The sequence below is a fragment of the Drosophila erecta genome, unplaced genomic scaffold (genome assembly GCF_003286155.1).
Source record: "Drosophila erecta strain 14021-0224.00,06,07 unplaced genomic scaffold, DereRS2 tig00000021-arrow-pilon, whole genome shotgun sequence".
NCBI classification, from domain to species: Eukaryota; Metazoa; Arthropoda; class Insecta; order Diptera; family Drosophilidae; genus Drosophila; species Drosophila erecta.
In genome coordinates this window covers 17,948,808-17,966,773 of record NW_020825198.1, presented here as the reverse complement: position 1 = coordinate 17,966,773, position 17,966 = coordinate 17,948,808, and positions in this window count along the sequence as shown.

Here is a 17,966-nt window from a genome sequence, read left to right as displayed (position 1 = left end):
CTTTGACTTATCCCACCATGCCCTGGGTGACTTAATGAAGGGGTAATCCAAAGGCACGAAGCCCATTAGCAGCCAGCAAGGAATTGAGATATAGCATTGAGATATCAAGTCAGCGGCCATCTATGGATTCTTTTATTTTCTGCGGGACCAGGGAAACGGGTAAATTTCTCCGTTGTTTTAATGCCAAATTTAAGGAAACTGGTCTAGTCTCAGAAAAAGCAGAAATTTATTTTAGGGCATTTCTATAAACATATATTTTTGAAAGATACTCCAAGAATTTACTTCATTTTATAGCAAAGAAATATAATTCGCTTCTATTTAAATTTTAAGATCGCTCAATGCCAAAATAATTCTCAGCGGAATGAGATGCTGGATGCCATATAAACATATTATTAGAGCTTCAGGGACTCATTCCATTCGTACCACTTAATTAGCCAAGGAGCCGTAAAAAATGTTTAAACTGAATGCTCCTTACCTTCAACTTCATTCCATCTTGGCTAATCTGCCCTCTTCTTATCGTCTGCACCTTTGCTGCTTCACGGTGCAATTTTTGCTTGACTTCACATAATTATTTGCCAACTGGCTGGCAGACCTCTCTCATTCGATGAGTTTTGCACTGAAAAAAATTGTGTAACCTGTGATTTTACAATTATTTATTAGAAAATGTGTGCCTAGTTTGTTAAAGCCTGCGTTAATAATGTTTCAAGCAATTATATATCCCATTGACTTATATGAACTTCAAAAAAATTATGAACTTAAAAGAAAATAACTGCTTAAAATGGCATTTTTATATCTAAAAGTTATTATCTTAGCCACTTTATAATTAAAAAATGTTTCAAGCTTAGTTCATGTGTACTTCGTTTGTATGACTACCCAGATGATAACGTCTTTATTAAAGAATTACATATTATATACAATGTCGGCGAGGTGCCATTCTTTTTGTATGTGTGCAGGTCCTGCCTCCTGGCTTTGTGTCCTGGCTCCAATCCGGCATTACACTCGGAACTCGGAACTCGGAGCTGCAACTCCAGGCGAGTGGAGCCGCTTTTGTTTTGTTTTACATTTTCTTCAGCGTTTTTTGCCATTGTACGAAAGCGGGTTTCTGCTTTGGCTTCTGCTTATATTCTTTGATTTTTCCGCTGGCCCCTATCCAGATGTATTTAGTTTATCGTTCATATTTCTCCCTTCCAGCGAAACGGAACTCATTAAAATAATTCACATGCAAGCATACTTTATCGATCGTCGTTTGACGTTGACGAACGCCGTCTGGAAATACACTTTGCACTTTACTTTGCTCGCCATGCATTTTGTATTATTATTATTATTTTTTGTTGTTTTGTTAGCGCAGCGTGAGGCAAATTTTCCGTTTTCCGTTTTCCGCCGCCGCTTTTCCTTCACGTGACGTCGTCGGCCAGGCGTCTGAGCAGGAAATTCATTTGGCCCGCGCCATAAATTGTTCAATGCACGAGGCACACACTCGAACATGCGGAGACCATTAAGTATTAATAATATTTTAAAACGATGGCGCTAATGATGCGATGGGGCAGGAGCGCCCGAGGATGCCTACGGCGGTGGTGATGGTGGCGATGGTGGCGATGGTGCATCCCACTTTGCGAAAATCAGCAAACGGCAATTAAACGGCAGACAATGAGCGAAAAAGACCGAACGTCGGCTTTCATATTGATATAATAATTGAGAATAATGGCAAGAAATCGGTTGAGGAGCGATGCACGAAAACCACCTGCCATATACATTTAAAAGTATTTAAATATATCCAGTTGGTTCAAACATTAACATCAGAGACACGACAATTAGATACTCAGATACCCTTCATTTTCAATCCAACATCACCGTTTTCAAGCCAAAAATACCCAAGGCCAACCCATCGTTAATGTAAAAAGTTATAGCTTTTGTTTGATTTTTCCTGGCCAGGAGAAAGGGGAATGGGAGAAGGAGAGGGAAAACGGGAGTTGAAGAAAGCTTTTCCCTGCTGCATACTGATGAAGGTGCGTGTGCGTGTGCGTGTGCGTGTGCGTGTGCGTGTGCGTGTGCATGTGTGTGTGCATGTGCATGTGTGTGGTGGCGAATTGGATAGATTGGCTGTCTCGTATGCCTGAATGGAATTGCATTATCGAGCGTCGAGCCCATGGGATTGAAAGTGCTGCACGGTAAAAACCATTTAGGTCAACTTAAAATAGTGTAAAAATAACTATATGCTCGTATATGCAACACTTGTTTGTATCGGATTGCATTTGATTTCTGATAGTATCTATGAGTGCATAGCTATACCTACACCTTAGGGTATTTTTGTGCGGAATTCAATGGTTTTTCCCAGTGTAGGGATTTTGGGAGGTGCAAGTGCGATAGCGAAACAATGCGAGAGTGAGAGCGAGAATTCCCGCATTCCATAGCGAACGCTTCAAACCAAAAGAAGCCATCTTATTTGTTCATCATCAATTATTGGCGTGCATCAGCAGCATCAGCGTTGATGGAAACAATGGATACGTCATGTATCGCATTCGAAATATATCGATGCTCGTACACACGCACATACATCAGAGTGTCTATACATAAGAACCTTTTGCAAGCGAGTTGAACGTGTGTAAAGTGCATTGTTAAGACGGGCCAAAAAAAGTGGTAACAGGACTACGTATCTACTGATGCATCAGCTGTTGACCAGGAGTGCCATGCCCACTATATTGGTATTTTCAAGGTATCTTTAAATTTCTGGCATATTTTCTGACATTCCCAGATTACATCTTTGCTAATGTCTTTTGATTTATTGAGTCCCTGTATTTGTTAGTAGAGCGATTTCATTTTACGCCCAATTGGTTAGTATATTACTTGGAATCCCCACTTTTCGTGTAAAAAACTTCCCCTATGTGAACTAAAATCGGACTATGATTGCAAAGTTCTACTTCTGCTGCTGACGCTTTCGATTTCTGTTGAAAAATGCAACATGGCATAAAGTTTTTTGCACTCGGGCCCGAGCAACCCTATATAAAGCAATCACCCCCGTAACATTTGATGTGGCTTTAATTTGATCCCCCAAATTGGTTTGACTAGCTTGCTGATGGACCCGGCGAACTTCGGGGACCCAACCCCCAAAGAGCAACAGCATTAATGGAGTGTACTTGAAACCCGGCTATCTGAACTGGACCATCTTATAAGCATTGTCCGGCATCAGCAGCCATTTTCCCCCAGCCGGCTACACCTTCCGTCTTTTGGCCTCTGTTCTGATTTCCAATCTCGTTAAGCTGATTTCATAACAGGGTAGAGTAATACCCTGGAACAGTGGCAGGGGAGGCAGTCCGGACTGGTGGCTGGTGTTCTTTCTCCCCCCCAAAAGCATGTCCGTGTTTCTGATGCTTTAAATCAAACGATGCCGCCACCACCGCAATCGTCGCCAGCTCATTTCACACTTGAGATTCAAGTCTACACAGAGAAAAACTAGTGCTTTTAAGCCTGAAACTTGAGGCACAGCAAAAATTTAATCGAGTATTTGAGGACGGTTTTTATTTTCACACTTGAATAATTTGGAAAAATGTTTGATATGGGTGAAAATATAAAAATATACTTATATTCGTATAAAATTCAGCTTTAAAACCATCCACGTAATTATAAATTCTAATTACCAGCTAATGAAATTTTTTTGTCATTGTTAACTGGGTATAATGTTGAAAAGTGCACAATTTAATCATATATTCCATTGATGGAAGGCTTACATACTTTTTCTTCGTGCTTAACATTTGTTCCTCGAAACCGAAGCAATTGGAATGTCCCCAAGAGTCTGTCGGCGTTGTCTGGTCAGTTTTCCTGGCATTGGCGCGATATGATTGCCAACCGGAAAATGTCAAGGAAAATTACATTTCCACGCTGGTTGCCGTGGCATGGGAGGGGGAGCTGCCGCAGAGCGGGGGTGAACGACTTGGACAAAAAAAGTTATGTACTACCCAAGATGCTGACTTCATTTATTTATTTTCCCTGGCCCTTATCATCTGGGAGTTGTTATTTATAGGTTATACTTCAATGTTTCCCTGGTAGTTGCTGTTACCAATTTGTGTTGTTGTTTATCAGCAAAGTGCAGCAAACAGAAGCAGCGCTAATGGGGAGATCTTTAACGGAAGTCCCAGAAAATGAGCAGAAAATGGATACATGTTTTTATGGTTGCGCGTTCTAATTTCGATTAATAACAGTGATATATTATATATTTGAAGGTTTGGTGGTTAATGTTTATAATAAACAGTTATCAGGGTGCCAAGCGCTCAAAGTGTTAGATTATAAAAACAAGCGGGATGCTTGTAGCAGTTAGTTGATTAATTTTTAATCAAGGAAAGTGTTACATTAGGCACAGACACCTAGTCATTTTAATAATTTACTGTAACACCCCGACCCCCACAATAATTAACCCATTGCTGACCCCTGACAGAGTTTGTGCCTGCTCTTAATATGCACTCTGTGGCCTACAAATAAATATAAGTATCGGTATATGCCATACATAGCTGAAAAAGCATAAATAAAACTACGCGAGGCAATCAATGTGAGTGCAAAACCGTTTACCACCCGCGGGTGTGTCCACTTTCCCCTCCCGCCTTTTCTCGACCCACATCGTTGTTGTTACTCGAACTCCGGCTCAATAAAAAGCCGTAGAAGAAGGGGCAAGGACGGGTGGCTAACGGACGTTCAGCTGTCCTGAGTTGCATGCAAAATTAGCCTCGGCGCGTGTGCGGCGTGAAAATTTTTGGCCGACCTCGAGCAGCGGCGAATAACATAAAGAGAGGTGGGGTGGAAAAGCGGGTTTTTCGGGGAAAAGCGGCTTAGAGATGGAACCAGATTGGCCAGGAAACTTTCGGTTTTGCTTTCTTTTAGGCGAAATAGCTTTTTCTTAAAAAATTATTGAGATGATATTTGCAGAGCAAGCAGTTTGTACGCCTCACTAAGTTTCATTAAATATTTTTTCAATATTTTAATTAAACAGTTGTGGATTAAACTGTAGTCATTCCTTTGGCTTTAATTAAATGGGATGTTTGTCCATCGTTTAATCCCGCATTGCAGTGCATCCCTTCGATTGCTCAACAGATATTTCGTTTCAAATATCATCTCTAGCTAATAGAGGCCTTTCGAATGGGCGTCAATACAATTTAAGGCCATTAATACTAAAGGCAAAATTGCAAACACTGTAAACGGAAACGGAAGCAAAACTCGCATACATGTCGACCGAAAAGAGAGGGGCGGCGATTGAGAGGGGGTAATTGTAGGCGGCCGAAACGCCTCCGATGACTACTTATACAAACCGAAAACTGCACCGGGGACCAGGAAAGAGGAGCCTGCGAGGGGTTAAGGCTGTCTGGTTGGTCTGGCACGTGGTTTGGTTAGCATTTCGCCTCGGTCCCCAAAAGCCCCCTTCTAATGTGCTTGTGCAGCGTATATTAAAAAGGGAAATGAAATGATTGCGGCTGTGTGGGGCATCGGTATAAGTGTAGGGCGCCGATTTCCCGGTGGTCAGTGCTGTCCAATCTAAAGTCCCTGCACGTCAAAATCGTACAAAAATAGCATTGTTGAAATGTGATGAAAATGTACAGCAAGAGCTGGCTTTCATTACAAATAAATGGATCTATAGAAAATGAGTTTGGAAATACTTTCATTTCGTTGCATTTGTATCATCTGTTTTTTATTTTATTCAAAATGCACTGAAGGGTAATTGTGCAGCACTTATAAACAAAAGGGCTCAACTTTTAAATTTAACAATGTTCCTTCTTGGCACCTTAAGACTTTAAATGGCTAAAGTGGCCGCACTTGTGCCTTTTAGCTGGAGAACCAGATGCTGACTCCAGACTCGGCACTCCAACCCCAGACTCCAACTCCAACTCCAGACTCCAACTCCAACTCCAGCTCCAACTCAACTGCGATCCCAGAACAGAACTCGACCAAAAGCAATTGGCACAATGGCCGCAGAAGCATCAGCAGCCATCGAGCGAGCATTCAGCTCGAATCGTATCGAATCGAATCGAATGGAATGGAATCAAATGGAATCGCGCCAGTTGGGCAAACACTGAGAGGCTATCGATGGATGCTATTGCTATTTGAGAAAACCTAGAGCAAACAGGAATCCGATATAAAAGTAATTGCAGCCTACAAGCCAGCCGCCAAATGGATGGGCAAAAAATGGGATGGGCGAAGGACGCCCAGATGCGATATGAATGTGTTTTGGACTGTTTTCGGTTTGGCGGAAGGAGAACAGATTAAATGAGGTCTGCGGAAAGCACTTTCTAAGCTGGGCTGGATGAGGTGGAAAAACGGTGCCATGAATTTCCAATTTGGGATTTTAATTTTCTATTCGCTGAAGTGCACAGTAAATTGGTATTTATGTTAAGCATGTCTGCCTGAAAAAGTTAAATCACGTCATTAAAGCAAAAAAGCATTCTAACTAATGTGCGTACTGGTTTCCTAACTATTAAGTATTGGTATTCAAGACAAAAACTCCTTATACAAATTTCTGGGCTTAAATGTGAATAAATAGTAACCTACTGACCATGTTTTTTAATTACAAAACCGTCTTGCATGTATAAATTGTACAACTTCGTGACCATAACAGGAAGAAAATTTTAAAATTCATGCCTGCGACGTGTCTCGGAGAAAAAATCATAATTCACATTTGCCTACTTTTTCAACGAAGTGCAATTATTTTTCCTGCCTATCAGTCTTAGGGGAAATGGTCGTATTTCACGAACCCATAATCAAACTGCCACTTCTCCCAGGCTCATGTGAACTTTCCTTTGACTTATTGAGTCACATGTAACTGGTTTACGGTTTGCATGTCCTGAGGACCTCCTAGTTAACTTTCTTTCAACTCGGATTTTTTGCCATAGTTTGCGAGCAGTTTTTAAGTTGAGCTTGGGGTCTAACAACTTCATACTTCATATATCCGTTGCATGCTTCTGCCGATTTTCCTGCACCGAGAAGAACGCAAATTGGCAATTCCAGTTTCTGCCACTTTTGATGCTTTTTTGATGAGCACACTGGGGAAAATGTGATGTGATTAACGAACTATGGAGAAATAGACTTCTTCAATTACAATTTACTGATACTCAGTTTTGGAATTGTTCGTAGTTTATTTAGTTCATATGTAATTGATCAGATCTTTAATCTTATTCCGTCTCTATATGGAATCCGTCTAAAGCACACTTTAAAGTGTAGTTAAAGTTGAAGGACATTTTGCTTACTTTTCCCGCATTGCATTTAAATTTTCTAGTTTTTCCAAGTGCCTAAGCCTTCTAAATCGGTTAGTAACAACAAGTAATCGCCATTCGCATTGTAAATATTTCTCTGTGTGCTCCTGCGCACCTAACCCACTACGTATGCATAAAGAAAGCTGAATTCCTTTGAACTTGGCAAATTTTTGTCGCTTTACCTTTTTTGCCGCCCTGCTCCTCGGATTAGATGACTCCTTGTGACGAGGGGCAGCACTTAAAGTTCCCACACGTTTGTGTGGGTATGAAATCTGTTCAAATAACCGCACATATTTCGGGGCGGGGTGCTGATAGGAACAGGTATATATATACATATATATAGCGCCCGAATCCGAAGACAGCTCCTTGTCGAATTCTCGATGCTGATAAATCTTTGAACTCAGCCGCAAACACGTAGAAGCATTCGGTGGTTACGGCAACAATTTTTTCCCACTTTCCCGTTGTCATAAAATGAAAATGTCCTCCACGTCGTCACATTTTTGGGAACGGTGCTGGGCACAGAGGGTGTGATCCGGGTGGGTGTGGCTTTTGGATATGTGCGTGTTGCCGATAACACTTAAAGCGCACTGCAGATTTCTCCATACTTATAACGAGGTGAAATGCCCCTCGCCCCAGGCTGTCCCCATGTTGTTCTTTTAATGTGGCAACGGCGGGGAGACAGCCCCTTGGCTACGGGCTCCCCGGCTCCCGACATCTCCATCTCGGGTCCTTGCCATGTGCAGCATTTATGAGTAATGAACTTCTCGCTGGAAAATGCCAGACCACACCGCAAGGTGAGCGGCCAGCCCTCACCTCCTCAGTTGGCGGCCCCCAGGGGGAAAAGCCCTTGGACGGGGTGAATTGCGGAATTCCTCGTGGAAACCTTTTGGGTGTCGACTGCAGGCGACGTCGCCCTTCCGCCTGCACTGAGAGAAAACAAACGAAGATCGAGGGGAACTAAGAACTAGTCCAAGCTTATATAAAACTCTTTGCTTACAATGTAAGTATTGTACAAAAATATTTTTAGATTGGAAATAGGTTTTTTTACTACAGCTATAATTACAACTTTTCGTCACTAATTGGAAAATATAAAACCAAACAAAGATCGAGGGAGAACTAAGAACTAGTCCTGGTTTTTATGATTTCGAATAAAATTCCTTTAAATTTATATTTAGTGATTGCACTTTACAATGTAAGTAAGAATTGTAAAAAAATATTTTTAGCATGGAAATGCGTTTTTTATTTGTATAAATGTATGCTATTTATTCAACTATTTGAATTCAATAATTCTATTCATATAACATCTTAGTCGCGTATTTTTTACAACTTTTCGGCACTAAGGGGAAAATATATAAAGATACCGCACCTAAAGTGTAGACACATTTCTTTCAGTGCATCGTCTGGAAGTGCGGAAGGAGGCAACGCTCCTGTTGAAAAGTAACAAACTGTGTCAGCTCGACTGGCATTCACAAGACGTGACTATGTGACCTCCCCCGACCCACGACCCTCGACCCCTCCGCACCTTGCCACGCCCCTTTCGCATCCCATCCATCCCCAACACGTGTGTGTGTGTGTGCGACATCAAAACGACAATCGCGTGTGAAGCCAAAAAATTTAATTTATATTTTGACATAAAAATTATAGCAATAAGCGGAGCAGCAGCTCCCAGCTCGGAGCTGTAAAGATTCTCGCTCGAAAGATAAGAAATTTGTACGCCCGTAAACGAGTTTGTTCGGCGAACGTTTTGTTTGCCTTCCAGGATGCCACTGGCGACATTCGGCTGATTAACGCGAAATTGATTAAGTGACACGGCCAAGACGATGTCCCCGAGGAGGAGGGGAGCCATCACCAAGGGGATTGGAACTGGGATTGGGTCGTAAAAGTGCAGCGGAGTTTCCTGGCAGATGATGGATCTGCTTTTGACTGGCAAAGTAAAACGTAATTTACGCTGAGGGGAGCCAAGATTTCTGCTTCCAGGAAAACATTAAGAAGTGGTAAAGCTGGTAGCGAACTATTAAATATTCCAAGTTTTGGAGCCATAAAACAAATTACTAGATTTGTAAGCTATTTATTTTTATTTCCGTATTAAATAATTTAATTTAATTAAAATCCTTCTAATTTATCAATGAAGAAGCAATACATTTGAGTTTGGAAATAATTTTCATTTTGGTGCTTTAATCACTTTATTCATTTCTTCTCCTTCCAGTTCGCTGTATCGAAGCATTTCCCCTAAAGTTTCCGTCTAGTGGTGGAGAAAAAAGTCTTAATAAAGTATTTAACATTTGACACTTGTCATAGCAACTTCCGTTGTCATCCCCGCAGCGTTTTTGCTTTTTGCCGCCTTTGTTGTTGGCAGTCTATTGAGACCCCCAATTGTTGTTGCCGCCGTTGCCGTTCATATTGCGCATTTTCCGTTGCCTTTTTTCCCGTCTTGGCACTAAATACGCTCGGGAAATTATACAATACATTCTCAATCAAACGTTCGCTCAATGCTGCGAAAATACTTCTAAGTACACCCTCCACATCGAAAACAAACTATGGCACTGAGAAAAACTTAAGCATGCAGACAACTCCAAACCCGAACCACTTCGAACCGCAATGGGTTGGTTCCTTCACTAAACGTCCCTATAAATTATTTTTCACCTAATACATCTGTTCATTCAAGAACAGATTGTGTCAAGAGTGAGAATATGAATTTAATTTGTGTATATCTCGGTTCTCAATCCAGCATGCCGACGAATTGGTTCGCAAACCGGAACCTCATCAACCCTTAAGGTTCGAACCCCGAACCGAACCGAAGCCGAAATTGTATGGGTTCATGTATCCAGAATAAGCTATTCAATTCTGATCAATGTTATAGATTTAATAGCTTTGGTACTATTATTAAAAATGATTAATATTATAATATATTGTAATAAACTTGGCGTAGTAGTTGAAGAAAAGAACTGTATAGAAATGTTTAACTTAGTTTACTGATAAACACCTAAATGTGGTTCAACTGTTTTCTCCGAGTGTATCGTCTGCAGTGCAGTAAGGCTATCGGCCACCTCCCCCAAACCTCCGCTGACTGGCTGGTTTTGGCCGTCTGGGGAAATTTGCCATTTTCTGCACAATAAGATTTACTTGTCTAGCTCGTGCTCTTGGCTGCTTTTGTGGCTGCTGCTGCTGATGCCGCTGCTGCTGATGTTGCTGCTGCAGTTGTTGCTGCTGCAGTTGGTGCGGCTGCTGCTCCTGCCGCTCCTGCTGCGGCTGCTGCATTAAAAACTTTGACAGCTCATTTACTCGTTGTTCGAACTTGAATCTGCCACGTTTTTCCCTTTTATCGAGCTGCTTCCCTCCTTTCCTGCCAGTTATGTTCAGGTTTAAAGTCTATAACTGTCCCCAGTTTGTTTTTCCATTCAGTCGACAGGACTTGGGCCCCTGCAATCGCTTAGTGGTTATTCGCTCGTAAGTGCCGAAATAATGAAATCCTTTGTATTATCCGCAACATAAGTTGCTACTCGTGCTGCTCGCCTCCGTAGAAATCTAAGTCGCTGCACATTTCTTTGGGCGATAAGTCGCAGACGTGGCAAATGACGCTATTCCTGATATCCCATAGAAAGCCAGGCAGCACTGCACACTGCACAAATTGGAATGCTCCATTCGAGGTCCATTGGTTCCAAGGAGAACTTCGCCCCAGGGATTCGGATTAGCTGGCTTGGTGGGTATAGAAAGCATTGCCATCGAAGATTGTATATCAGAGACTGTGATAAGCTGATCACTATTGAAATGCCAGCTTAGTCACTTCATACCAATGATCTAAATAGGTGTCAATTCTGCGGTTTGATATAAATAGCTAGTTTACTTTCTTAAATTTTCCTTGTCCCTAAAGTTTCTCCTCATTGGAATTTAGCAAACACTGTAATATATCTCTGCTTTTGAATTGATCAACTCAATTTGCCATTGTCGTGCGCTGTAATATTGAAAAATTGACATTGCCGCCTTCTCGGTTTCGTTTTTAACTGCAAATACATACAAAACAGATATATTACGCATACGCAGTGTGGCTTTCGCACATCCATCTCCATTAGCGCATACAAAGTTCGCCACCAGCGGCGATGTCTTGGCCTGTTTCATCTGCTAGTTTTCATGTGTCACTGAGAGAAAACTAGTTCACCTATAAAAAGTATTTTCCGTGCTTACGAAAAATATTTCAGATCTATTTTCAGATATACTCGACTCGTATAATACTTGACTTTTGTGCTGTGAGCGTGCTTATTCATATTGTTACTTATCTAATGTGTGCTGTAATTTTTTTCGGTGCATATGTAGCGACCACTTCGCTTCTTAAAACCGTTTGCTGTTAAATTCAATTTCAATGCTCGTTTGTTTCCATGCGTTTCCTGCGAGGACTTCTCGCGGAGCTCCTTTGCTTTATTCCTTGCGGTGGTGCAAAGTTTTGTGTAAGTGGCCAGCCACCCACCCACTGAACCACCCGGCAAACCCCACCCATTATTCGCCGAGTTGTTGCTGGTTTTCTTGCTGGCTGGTTGGCTGTTTGGCTGGTCGTGCATGAGAATGCAGCAAACGGCTTTTTTATTGTTGGCCATTTTGGCCATCGCAACGCCAATTTTGAAAGAGCCCAAATGGCCGAAAAGGCGGTCGCAACTGTTGCGGTTTCGTTTTCATATATGGGAGTTCGGTTTTAGTGCGCCCTCTTGAAATTGCCCGCTTAAATGGGGGCGGCGATTACCAGCAGCCGAGGCCAGAGCAGCAGAAATTGCAAAAAAGAAAAGCTAATTCTATTTTGCGGCTGCATTAACGTTCAAAATGCTCTTATTTTTTTTCGCTTTTGTAAATTTATACGAGCATTATACGATCTGCACTCGTTGTGTGCACCCCCCTCAGCTTTGTGGCTGTCACATTTGGCAATTTCCATTATTTTATGTCCTCCTCATCTCCTTTTCTTTATCGCTCATCCTCGAAGCCAAAGTAAATTTTATACGCCACTTTTCGCGGCTAAACAAAAATTAAATAAAATTTAGCGGTCTTCTCTGGCCGCCCCAAAAGCCACGCACTCATCCGAAAAACCCAGACTCGACTCCCGACCTTCGACCCCCTTCCAGCTCCCTCCAGCTCCTTCCAAGCTCAAAACCTCTTGAAAACCCCCAGAAACTCCAGCAAATCGCTGGCCCTCTGTTTATGGCCTGTCTAACGATTCCCGTCCAACTTGGCTGGCGTTGATTAGCCTCTGCGCTGAAGCCTGAATTAGGGCCAAAGACAAAAACGTGCCCCAAAAGCGAAACTTGAAGCCAAAGGCGCAAGGAACAGTGGAATAACATGTTTGTGCTGTGTAATTTAAATAAAATGGTGAAGCTGTGATTAAAAAAATGTAAGCTCAGGGGAAGTGAGGGCTTTAACTCAAGAAGTACCAACAAGGTGTGCACATGATACCAAACTCACGGCAAAAACTGGAAAATTTACTTAAATTACTCCTTAAGTCAATGTTTAGATGAGGAAAGGGATAGCAGGGATGTAGCAAAATGACTTAAAAATGATTAAAACACTAAAAAAATGCATTTCTTCTTCTTAGGGAAATAAAGAAAATATTAGGGACTTACGCAACCATCCGAATTCTTTTAAGGAAAAGGGCAACTTTTCCCCAATCAAATTTCCTTGACATTAACAACGAAATATTCAAGAAAAGTGGGCATACCTTGGGGATCTGTTTCCCATTTTAACCACTGTTGCGCCGCTCGCCAGAATTATTTCCACTGTCACAGCCGCTACCACATGGTGACGACTGTGACGTCCTGACGCACGGACACTGACGGCTGGTCTCATCAGGATATATTGTGGGCAAGTGCGGGGTGCGGGGCAGGACTGCGGGCGGAGGAGTGCTGGTACTGAGCAACATGCAAATGAGGCTGTCCCGTAGTTGGTTTTCCGCCTGGACGCTTCGCTGGCTTCGCTGGCTTCGCTGCTTAGCCATTTTGGCTCGGAAAATGCCCCGGCCTTCAGAATTCAGCCAACAGGCTTCGTTCCTGTCATTGTCGTTTTTATGGACGCAGTTGTTAATAGAAAATGAGCTACACGCGGCCAGCTATCCAGCCATCCAGCCAGCCACTCGCTTCGCCATCTTGGCCAAATAATAAAGGCCCGGCTGGAGGGGCGCAAGAAACTGAAATGTTTTTATTGATGTAATTTGCATAAATTTACACTTGCCTCGCAATCTGTCAAAATATTTCGCTGGCCAAACGCCCCCCGTTCACTTGGAAAATCACCTCGGAATTTAGGACTCTTCGCGCTGTGGCCCCGCCTTTTTAATCGGCGCCTGAAAAGCTTTTGTGGCCATGGCCATCATTAAAATGGACTTAATTAAAAGTACAATGCAGCTGGCAAGCGGAGCACGTTGCGTATACGCAACGTTTGCCAAATGCGCTTAATTACGTCATTAGCAAAGTCAATAGAATTAGTTCTGTTGCCATTGTTGCAGCAGCAGCGCGCACATAGGTTCGCACACTCGGAGGCAGGAGTGCGGGGAAAATGTCAGAATGGCCTGACATTTAATTTCGCACTTAAATCAAAATTAAATTGTTTAAGCACCGCTGCAACGGCAGCACGGATGTAAAGTCGTTGCCATCAGAATGCTGCAGCTGCAACCGCTGCTCCCATATTTTCCCCACCGGGCTTCCCCCCAATTTTCACCCGTTTTCCCCCAACTGACAATAACAATAGAAACTGAAGTGGCAAAACAATAACTGGCGCGTCGCGTCGGGATTTTCCGGGCATCAGCGAGACCGCACACACAAACACACAAATGGCCGCAAACACACACAAAATATGATGCGAACTTATGGAAAAGTCTGTTGGAGCGAAGGTAGCATAATCAGTTCAAGCAGAATACTTCCGCTGTAAGGAAAGTTATAATTTGAAGACATTTATTTGTAGCCAAATAGGAATTATACATTTTTGCACAATTATTTGGGTATCAAAGTACATAATGTCAATAGTATAGTTTTTAAATGTATATAAAGCAATCTATATTTCACAAACATTTTTATACTTTTAAAGTAATATATAATATAATTTATTTTAAAATATAGTGTTTTTGAGAATGTTTAGGATAATGCTCAAACATAAATTTAGTTATTGAATAAATAAAAATTTTATTTAAGTTGATACAACTTAGAAATGCTAGAAGAAGCTGAAAAACGTTGTATTTTGCACAAAGTTGTTCAATGAAAAATGTATTTTTATTTTCTCTATATTAACTCTATTGCGTATCTCTCATTTAAATATATATCTTTTTTTTTGGATTTTACAACATTTGAAACTAACCTCTTTGCTTCGCTGGCCTTTTGTCTATAGGCGCACATTACCATTTCCATTTTGCACTCCGTTCCATTTGGTGGAATTTTCTTTTTCATTTTGCATTTTCATTTTCATCTCCTTTTGGGCTTTGTTTTTCCTTTTTTCGGGGTTTTTCCTGCAGACCTCTTGACAAACTGCAGACATGGCCAATGTGCAATTCGCATCGACATCCGCATCCTCATCCGCATCCGCATCCGCATCCGCACCGTGGAAAAGCATCCCTGCATACAGTGGAATTCCCGTGAAGTAATTTTAAATGCCAGGCACCTTGCGCATTTTCCCGTCGCACTGTTGCGAAACCCAATTGCATTTAAATTGCTCGCTAATCAAAGCCTTGGAAAATCATTTGCATTTTTCGACCCACCGTACTGCGATGGCGATGATGAGCATGATAATGGCGCCCAGCGATTCCGACGATTCCATTTCGCTCCGTGCCATTGTCCCAGCCCAGCTTGCATTGTCCGCTCCTGGTCCTGTTTTGTCCTGGTCCAAGGACCTTCCTCTGCACAGCAGTCTGGACTCAGGAGCCTCGTCCTCGTCTGGCCGCAAATCGATGCGCAAATTTTTACAACACGCTGCGGTTAGCAGTCGCTGCCTCGGTTTGTCAACTGGAATATATTATTGCAAGCAGGTATCTCAGCTAGAGCATTCAATACGTACTTTAATTCAAAAACGTGCAATCGATAGCCCTGTCACTGAATTTTGATGTGCAATTATTTGGGCTGCAATAATATTGTAAATATATACTATATGTCTCTCATAAAGAATATTTCACCGCAACCTATAATTTCCTGAACTCCGCTTAAACCTCATAATAGCAATAGCTCAATTTTAATGAGCTAATATTTCCCTGGTCAGAATATTCCTAGTGTAATAGGCACACTAGAACTTCTTGCACTTTTTCATTGCATCTGAAAACAAATATTTCGTTTGAGGTATCATAAATTTGCCCAAAACTGCATACAAAATTATTTCATTTTTAAAATGATGGAAACACGAAAAGAATGCGTATTTGTACATATTTTATAGTGCTTTTTGCGAATTGGCTTTTTCAGGGTGTTGAAGCTTTCGTTTTGTAAAGCATTTCCACATTGTTTCCTTTTCTTGTTTTTTATTAAAAAATATTTCCCTTGGTCGCTTTTCGTCTGGGATCGAGGGTTTGCCAGTGCCGCCGTTTGCTGCTGCTTGGCCATTCATTTTTAATTTTTATTAAAATATTTATGCAAATATTGAACATATGCCGGATTCGGTGACTGCCTGCCGTGCCCAAGCCCAGCGGCTTTAATATTGAAATTTCATCTGGTGTGCAAAAATCAAAAGCTATTTAATTAGTTGAAAGTGTGATACTGCACAGCCCCACCTCTCATGATGGCCTGATTTCGGGGCGGTGGCAGTCTCCATCGACACTTGACTGTTAATTAATGCATGAGCTTCGCTCCACGATGCCAGACGGTAGTCGATCCCAGTTGTCCAGCTGTCTGTCCATCAGTTTCAGCTAGGGGTGAATGTCGAGCAGAGAGTTCTGATACAAGGTTTCGAAATATTCACATCAATAACGGCAGAAATAGCACTATATAGCACAATAATCTATGATTAGTGAGTGAAATATCTTAATTATTTAACTATCTCCATCAAACATTTAATTTTCAGTATCTCAGTATCGAATGTATCTTCGAAAGTAGGTTTTGTTTGCTCTCGAAGTAGGAAATCGAAAATAACATATTGTTATCGCTTACTTTTCTGCAACGCCGATATTATCGATAGGTTATGTCATCGCTGACTCCTACTGTCGCTGCTGCACGCGCAATTAATTTCATATAAGTTTATTGTCGCCTCTCGACTGCAGCCCCCAACCCCCAACCCCCCAAACCCTTACTTTTCCCCTCGGACAAATGCAATTGCGGGCAGTGCAGGAGGATTTAATGGGGCTGGGATGATGGGGGGTGGTAACAAATGGACTTAATTACGTGCGCGGAAATCAAGCATTTTCTACAAATTTACGCTCTGCCACGCCCATGACCGGTTGCGCAACCACCTCCGCCTCCGCATCCGCATCCGCCCCCGAATGCGGTTTACAATTCTCTTTTCTCGCCATTTCGGTTTGTTTGTATTTCAAATTAATCATACGCCCTGGTCCACGCAGCTGACGAACACCGACCGGGTGTTAAATGCGGCAAAATAAATCTGATCGGTTCCCAGATTGACTTTCCAAGTTTGATTGAGAATTCGCAGAGAATTTCACTTTAGCCTTCGAGGAATATCATTTCAGTTGCGTTAAGCAGCTGCATTATTTCGCGAATAAGCAGTTAATGGAGTTACAATTTCTTTCAGAGCACATATAGGTAAATAATAATTACAAAGTGCCGTGCCGCTTTAATGAATAACCATTAAATGCAATCCGCCTGAGAGTTCGCATTTGTGGAACACTATTCCTCGGAAAATCTCTGCGAACACTCCATATCACTTGACCCTTCACATAGGCCCCTGACAGCTCCGCCCCGTGCTTTTGCGTGTGTGTGGAGTTGTAAATGATCCAGACAACTGCCAATTTGCGCATCAATTGTTGAATAAAACATGATAATCATAATAAACCTGGTCGGAAGGGGAGGCCGGCTCGAATAAAAAACACGCGTATGTACGCGCACATATAAAATAAATAAATTGCGAGGAAAATAAAATAGTAGACGATGGTCAGTGGTCTGGCACTGAGACCAGTCGTCATGCATAAATGAAATGTGAATCAAAGCGATACCCAATTGAAATGGCCAATGGCCAATGGCCAATGACCAAAGCCAATCTAGGATGGGACCAGGTTGGTTTGGTCTGCTTTATAAAATTAAGGATCGCGATGCAGGGGCTGTCCTTTGAACGGCACTGCCATGTGCAAATAAATAATTGTAATTGAAGGCAATTATTGCTGTTCGATTGGAAATAAAGTTTTGCTTTGGGGTGGAGGGAGAATACCAAAGTGTTAAAGCGTTTACCATCAGTGTCTAAATTGGTGTTTGATATCGATCAATTATTGCCCCTAATTTACAGTGGCACAATATTAAAAACTCATGACTTTAAGTTAGTATGCTTCCTTATGCTTCATAATTATGCTCTAAATTAATAGAGAGGTAATCAATTTGTGCTCAATTTGTAATAATAATTTAATAATACGTTTTACAAGTCATTTGTCCAGTTACGAGAGAAATTATAGTTGTTATTGATATAACACAGCACTCAAAATCGATAAGCACTTTCTTTTACTGGCGATTCCCGCTTACATTTCAATAAACCGGAAATAAAATAGACGCGGAGCTCATTTTGATAAATCGCTGGAAAAGTGATATTCCCTCCAGCCATGAACACATTTCTACTAATACAGACACTCACCTACAC